The sequence below is a fragment of the Lepidochelys kempii genome, chromosome 6 (genome assembly GCF_965140265.1).
Source record: "Lepidochelys kempii isolate rLepKem1 chromosome 6, rLepKem1.hap2, whole genome shotgun sequence".
NCBI classification, from domain to species: Eukaryota; Metazoa; Chordata; order Testudines; family Cheloniidae; genus Lepidochelys; species Lepidochelys kempii.
In genome coordinates, this window is record NC_133261.1 from 125,859,431 (window position 1) to 125,867,766 (window position 8,336).

The following is an 8,336-nucleotide window of genomic DNA, read 5'->3' on the forward strand; positions in this document are numbered from 1 at the left end:
GGAGCCTAATAAACCCCCCTGTTTCAGCCAGTCAGGGAGAAGGAGGAAGGAGAGAGGACTGGAGCCTGGAGGTGTGCTGCGAGACTTGAAAGACCAGAGAACGGAAGTAAGGGAGACCCTGCCCCAGCAGGGGAGGGAGACTTCCTCCCCCAGTGTCTAAGGACCAAAGGTGCCCCACCCAAGGGGGAAGAGGGTAAGAACCCAAAGGATTGAGAGGGGCTGGGACTCAGTGTGAGGAGCAAACCCAGACCCCTCCCCCGCTTCCCTCCTCTACCACCTTCCCGGGCCACTAGCGGGAACCTCGGCGGCCCAAGAGCAGGGGCAAGGTGTGGCGTCTTAGCCCCCCTGCCAAGGAAAGCGCAGGACCCACCATACTAACATCGGTCATCTCGTCACAGGTGTGAAGAATCCACAGCCCTGAGCGACATAGCTATACCAACCTAACTTCCAGTGTAGATAACACTCGGTCCACGGAAGAATTCTTCGGTTGACCTAGCTACTGCCTCCTAGGCAGGTTCAGAACCCCTCCCTTCAGTGGAGGTAGTGTCTACACTGAAGCAGAAGTGGTGGAAGCACCTTTAAAGTGGGGGACCACTGGTACCTGAACCGTGGCTCCACCCCACCATGCCGCCCCCTTCTCCCCGAGGCCCCGCCCCCATGCTGCCCCCTCTCCCCTAACCCCGTCCCTCACACCATCCCTCCCCTCAAAGCCCAGCTTCCATAGTGCCTCTTCACCCAAGGCCCCGCTCCTGCACTGCCTATCCCCCCAAAGATCATGCCCCCGCTTGCTCCTCCCCCTCCGTTTCCCCTCCCTGTCGCTCGCCCTTATGGCCGTGCTTGAGTTGTGGCGCTGTGGCATTTTAAGTGTAGCCATACACCAAGTTACACACAGGAGCCAACGAGTGTGCGCCGATGTCACCGAGAGAGGAATATGGCTCAAAATCTAGCAGAAATGAATCTGTAACAAGGTAAATTCCTGCTCAAGATGGGCATTGTATCAGGGGCATGATATATAATATATTATAAGTTTTTTGAGGTGGACACAGTCTTTTCATTCGGTCTTTGTAGAGCACCTCACACAGTGGGGTCCTGGCTGATGGCTGAGGATTCTAGGTGCTACTGGAATACAAATAATAATTAATAATGGCAGCTTTCAAGCATCAGGTGGCTTTAATAGTCTCTTTTCTGAAGCAGTAATACTTTGCATTTGATCAAAACGTCATTAAAAAAATCTGGAGCAACCATCTGACATGGTCAAAAGAACACGTGTTGTATTCAGAGTATTATTCTGTACAAATTTAATAACCCAAATTAATTAAAGCTCCAATCCTGCAAACCTAGACTCGCTCGGGCAGTCCCACTAACTTCGCTTGATTAGGAAGTTGTCGATGATAAGCCTGTTTTGCTTTCCTGGTCTTAGAGTATGTTGCTGAAACCCACATCCCCCTGTGGGCTTCAAAGCTCGAACGCCAGCCTGAGCCTGAATGTCTATGCAGTTGTTTTTTGTGCTGTAGACCTGGGCTCTGAGACTTCCTGCTGCACGTTTTCAAAAGTAGTGTAGACATACCCATAGAGGCTTCGTCTTCATTAAGGGAAAAGGGTGTGCTCTTAGCTTGTGTTAAGTAGAATGGGGGAAAATCCTAGTGTAGACAAAGCAGTCTGTAGTATTCACATGAGTTAGCAGGTCCAGGTAGACCCTAGGCTCCCCCATAGGCTTTAACTTGACCTGATCACATGTGTGAAAACACCTAACTGCCTTGTCTTCAGTCGAATTTTAACTCATGTTAGCTAACATGAGTTAAGGACCCACCTTATTGCCTAGTGAAGACACAGCCCGAGTCACTAAATGCTTTTGTGTGTTAAACACCAATTCTTCTTCACTGGAATTGTGAGTAAAGGTTTGTGGGATCAGGCCCTTAATCTGCATAACTGAGGACAGTACGCCAGGGGCAGGAAGAATGGTTTTCCTAGTTAGGGCACTGAACGGGGATCCAGGAGTCTGAGGTTCAGTTCTCAGCTCTTCCACACACACTCTGTGTGACCTTTGGCAAATCACTTGGCCTCTCTGTACCTTAGTTCCTGACCTATAACACAGAGTTAATAATCCTTCACCCTGCCTTGCCTACTTCAGTTGCAGGCTCCTTGGGGTAGAAACTGTCTCTTACTGTTTAAGAAAGACAAGGTGGATGAGGTAATATCTTCTGCTGGTTTGTCTCCCTTATATCCTGGGATGAACACAGCTACAACACCTTGCAAACAACGGTGGAAGATACTGAATCCTTCTGTGTGCACATAAAGCACCTAACTCAAGGGGCCCTGATCTCTATTGTGGTTTCCGGGCAGTAATAAGCTTTAACATCTAACATTGAAATAAAGGACATGCCCTTAAATAGGAACAAACATTGATGCTCTTTTTCTGAGGTAACTAATCAGACCTGTTCTTATTGGTGGAGAATCAAGGTTGTAAGTGAATCTGAGAACTGTTTCCTGTCATAGGATATCAGAGATGGAAGGGACTTCATCTAGTCCAACCCCCTGCTCAAAGCAGGCTCAATCCCCAATTTTTGCCCCAGATCCCTAAATGGCCCCCTCAAGGATTGAGCTCACAACCCTGGGTTTAGCAGGCCAATGCTCAAACCACTGAGCTATCCCTCCCTCCCGTTCTCCTCCTGCATGTGGGACTCTGGTTGAACACAATGGGCAGGGGCACCGGAATGGGGGGGGCAGGGGGCTCTGTCCCCATCACTTTTTATCCTCTGTAAGGGCAAGCGACGGGGGGAGGGAGTGGAGAGGAGCGAGAGGGGGCAGGGTCTTGGGGAGAAGAGGCGGTGCAAGGGTGGGGCGTCGGAAGGAAGGAGCGGTGTGAGGCCGGCGGCTCCAGGGGAAGGGGCAGCATGGGGGTGGGGCATCGGGGGAAAGGGCGGCACAGGGGTGGGGCCATAGTTCGGGTGCCAGTGGCCCCCCCCCTACTTTTAAGGAGCTTCCGTCACTCTTGACAATGGGCAGTCCTTTCTTTCGGCTTAGTATTTAGCAATGTACTATGGCAGGAGGCTGGGGTACCCTGAAAAGCACTGGCACGGAGAATGAAAACGATAGCCTCAGACCTCAGCAGACTGGGCCTGCGCCCTCAGCCGACAAACTGGAGACCCCCATTTCCAACGTGGAGGAGTGCTTGCTTCTAGATCTTGTAGGCCCTGAGAATGTCGGGCCTCAGAAGCACAATTTATGTATGGAAAAGTTGGTTTTAGGTTAAGTTTGAGAGCTTTCTAGAATCCGTTGGTTACAATTTTCCTTCCCCTCTCTTGCTCCAATAGCTGGACTGTGGGTGTTAAGGAAGCCTGGCTTTTCAGGTGTTATGAAAAATAGGAGCAATACGAGCTTTCCATTTCTGTGAAGCATTTTAAAATGATCTTTGGTGTAAGCGATGTGGTGTATATTGAATACATGATGGGGCGATGTGGTTGAAAGCTTTGAACTTATGTGGGCAAACCCTTCCGACCACCCTGTCATGTATTTTGTGCATATTATACGGAAGTCTAAAGCTTTACAAATAAAATCAGACAGAGTGATTTATTTGACCAGAAATGTTTTACTTTGATACACCGATTCTGTAAATGTTTTGTTAAGAATACAGGCCCCTGAACAAGCCAGCTCTAAATAGCTACTCTGTTGTAGTAGATGAGGATTACCTTTATTGGATATTCTCCAGGAGTTAGGATTGTCTGGATAAAATACTTTACTTGTCTTGCCAAGAAGGATGATAGACATTAACTAAATACTCTTCTCTTTGTTTTAGTTGTCATCAAAATAATACTTAAAGGTGGAGATGAATGCATTCGAAATCTCTTTATCTAGTTCTACGTCCAAATGATTATGAATATCATTAGCACTTGTCAACATGCAAAGTCTTATCAATGATCCATAGTCAGGCAAATGTATCACTTAAATATTTAACGTGCTGGAATATGTCTGCTGGTTGCAGAATGAGTTTAAGATTTTTGACTTAAGTCGCCATAGCCGGGGGAGGGGTGGGGATATGCCACAGACAAATTCCACCTTTATTATTGTCGCCTTGTGTTGTTGCATAGGCAAAATTTCTAATTAGCGACCCTCCCAAAATTCTCCTTTGGTAGCCAAAGGCAACGTATGGAAGCGATGTGGTGACAAATGTTTAGCTCCATTCATGGTGGTGGGTTGGCTTTCCAAATCTCTGCCCGAGAGCAAGCTGTGTAAACCTGAAGCATAAAACGTTTCAGTCCCCGACAGTCAATGATCAGCGATCACGGAATCATTTAGGAAGAGCCCCTCTTGTTAGTTATCTGGTCCATCCTCATTGTTCAGTAATGAGGAGAGACAAATGGTGTTTTTCTTAAATAAAAGCTGGGGTGCATAAAAGCCTATTGTTGCATAAAGGTAAAATAATATTTGCTTATAAGACTTTAAACTATTATTATTTGTCTTCCAGTAATGCCTAGAAACCCCAAGCAAGATCAGGGCTCCATTGTGCTGGACACAAGTGAGAGACAGTCTCTGCCCAGAAGTGCTTCCTGTCTAAATGAACAAGACAAAGAGTAGGGAAACAAGAGGTGAAATTACTTGTTTAAGGTCACACATCAGGCCACTGGTGCATCTGTGATTAGGAACCCACATTCACTCACTCCCAGTCTAATGCTTTGTCTACTACATGATACTGCCTCGCAAACATTGGCTTATGCACTTGTCCAAGCCACAGTGAACAAGCTAGGAAAAGATTGGCCACCTACAGTACAGGAGGTCACCATCCTCCATTCTGACTTCACAGAATATAGTCTGATTGTATTCAGTGTGCTTTCCCTTGGTGCAGATGCATGAGCAATACAGACGATATGCTTCCCATTAGCCAGGAACGTTTTAGTTACAATGCACCCAACTCTTCCAAACCTCAGCTCTTCTCCTCTCCCCCGAATTCAAGGTCCACTAAACCCACCCACTTATGAGAAACTTGGGGACAACAGTGATGCCTTGCAGCAGTGCCCTGCCGTTCAAAAACTTTGGACTCTGTCAGACCACGGGAGAATCAAATTCTAGAGCTGAGGACTTGCAAAACACCCTGCTGTTAGGTAGGATCTAAGTCTGACATGTGGTATCACATATGCAGTGAAGTGGGAGAGATGTGATAGTCACGGTTCCAAGCCACTGTAATTCTATGATTTATTATAGGTGCTTCTACTGATAGGGCTAGACAGGTTGGTTTAAAGAGGAGATGGTGGCAGCTTCTGGGGTTGGGAACAACCATGGACTTTTCTCTACTTGAGACGTGGAGAACAGGGCATGTCACACTCTCAGTCCCGCCGGTGCCAAAGGAGTTGCACGCACCGATCTTAGGGAACATATGACCATTTGGTGTTGCAGAAGTGATACAGCTGGTCTCAAACACACCTGATGTTCAGCCCATGAACCAGCCTTTGAAGGCGCTCCCTGGCCCATCAGGAGCATTGTGTCTAACATAAGCATTCTTAATAAACGACGCACTACAGTTCCTCGGCAGATCCTGGGTACCATATGACTAGTTGTGGGGGAAGTCAAACTGAGGAAGTGCTAGTCAGCATGATTATAAAAGCTGCATTGAAATAAAGTGCTCGAGTTAATCTATTTCACCTGGCTTGATTTAGCTAACCCACACAGTCAAGCGCCACGCGAAATGAAGTTTTGCCCTGGTATCCATCTAATGGAAGAATCTTGTGTAATGGAAAAGTAGGGTAAATTGTAGTTTACAATGAAGAAAATAGAGAGAAAGTGCTTCAATATCTAGTTTGTCCGTTAAAAAAACCAAAACTTGACAGCACAGATTGTCTTACCACATCCTTCTGATGTTATTTATTTGATTGGCTGCCTTAAATATTTTCTCTGTCACCAGAACTGATTGTAGTGATGCCTAGTGAGCAGGGCAAATCTCGCCCATTGCAGAATTCCTTTCCACTGAGCTGTGCCAACAAACGGCTCAGCACTCCAGATGTTGCTGCTTTTTGAGAAATGGGAACTTAATAAACCAGGCTCACCCTTCCTCCTGGGGTGAATGCAAAGACAGTTCGATATGGAAAATCACTGCTCAGTACCATGAACAATGTATGGACAGGGAGCAGCCGTGCGCCCACTTATTTGTCTTCATGGAACAGAAAGCCTAGACGCCCAGTGCAGAAGTCTGAGCTGGCAACAGCTAGCGATTTTAATATACACTGAAACCTCTCCATGAAAGAATAGTCTTAAACCAAGAGGAAAGGCCTGGAGGTCTATTTAAACAAACCAAAAAAGAACTGATAGAAAAATGTTTCTGCCTGGCTTTAATAGGTTACATTTTCCCAGGCTTTATTTTAGTTCAAACTGTTTTATTGCTTTATATATTTATAAAAAACACACGCACAACAAAAATACACACAGTGGAGACATTTTTATAGCATGTATCACAGTAGCACCTGCAGGGCCCTGTGTGGTTTGGAGCCCCATCGTGCTAGGAGCTGTACGAACACATGACAAAGGACAGCTACATGGCGGTGCGCACTCTGAAAGGGTTCAGGGTGAAATTTAGCAGTAGTATGTCCCTCCTACTGCCTGGGAGCACGACAGACAGGGTGGCCCCACAAGGGCGCCTGTGTCCCCTTTCACATTGCAGAAAGGGTCTGGGCCAACGTGGCAGGCTGTGATGGGGGCAGGCCAGAGGCCTGGGGTGAGGGCTGCTCCAGGGCTATTCCTGCTCCAGGGCCATCCCTTCCCATACGCAAAGTATGCAGCTGCATAGGGCACCAGGAAATTTGGGGCACCACATTTCCTGGTGACCTGCACAGCTGCATGCTGCTCCAGCCCCTGCGCCACCTCTTCCCCGTGGCCCCCGCCCCAGGCCTGCCTCTTCCCACCTCTGCTCTGCCCCAGCCCCGCCCCCACTCCACCCCTTCCCCAAAGCCCCACCCTGCTCCGCCCCATCCCGCCCCTGCTCCACCCCAGCCCCGCCCCCACTCTCCCCTTTCCCCAAAGCCCCCGCCTCGCTCTGCCCCCACCCTGCCCCTTGCTGCCCCTGAGGACTGCAGCAGGGCCGGGCCTGCACTCACCAGCGGGGGTGCTGCGTAGGACCCCCCAGAACAGCTAGGGACGGCCCTGTCCTGCTCACTGGCTCTGGGCTGTGATCTCCCCAGCTCCTTCAGGCTCTACCCTCATTGAGCCTTGTGTAGCTGGAGTAGATTTCACCCTCCGCGCTCTGTGTGACTCGAAAGCTTGTCTCGCTCCCCAACAGCAGTGGGTCCAGTAAAAGATATTACCTCACCCACCTTGTCTCTCTGATGTCCTAAGAGTAACATGGCTACAGCAACCCTGCTTGCTGTCTGCTGCTAGTCTAAGTACTTTGCTCGTCTGGCCTTTATCATCAACATCTCCAAGCACTGCATGGTCATGAATGGGCTTTGATCCTTACGACGTCCTGTGAGATTGGGAAAAACTGTGATCCCCATTTTACAGGTGGGGGAACTGAGGCACCCAGTAGATGACGCAACCTGCCCACAGTCATGCTGGAAGTCTAGAGCTGAGCCAGGCGGGGCCTGCAGCTCTCTCATGTCCCAGTCCAGTGCTCTGTCCATGAGACCAACCTTTGTATACCCTGGGCGCTTCAGCTGTATCCTCACTCCCTGCATCCCAGCAGGCCTGGGATCAGCCAAGGTATCGCCCAGGTGGTCTCAGTGCTCCTAATTCGCCTCCCCCACCCCAGTCCTGGCACAGCCATCAAGATGCCACTAGGCTGGTCATGGTTCTGCTGGAATATGCTGTGGGCATAATTTAATTTAGGAAAATACTATCTTAAAAATGAATCTGTCATAATTATTGTATGTAGGGTTGCCAACTTTGTATTTTCAGAAAATCTGCCCCGCCCCATGTCCCGCCCCTTCTAGAAGGTCAGGCCCCCCCACTCACTCCATTCCCCCCTCCCTCTATCACTCGCTCTCCCCCATCCTCACTCACTTGCTCATTTTCACTGGGCTGCTGCAGTGGGTTGGGACATGATGGGGGTGAGGGCTCCAGCTGCGGGTGCAGGCTCTCAGGTGGGGCAAAAGATGAGGGGGTTGGGGTACTGGAGGGGGGTGCAGAATCTGGGCTGGGGGTGTGGGCTCTGGGGTGGGGCCAGAAATGAGGGGTTCAAGGTGCAGGAGGGGGATCCGGGCTGGGGCAGGGGGTTGGGATGGGGAGGGGGTGCAGGCTTTGGCTGGGGGTGTGGGCTCTGGGAGTTGGGGTACAGGAGGGGTTTTGGGGTGAAGGCTCCAGGCAGCGCTTACCTCAAGCAGCTCCCGGGAAGCAGCAACATCTCTCTCTGGCTC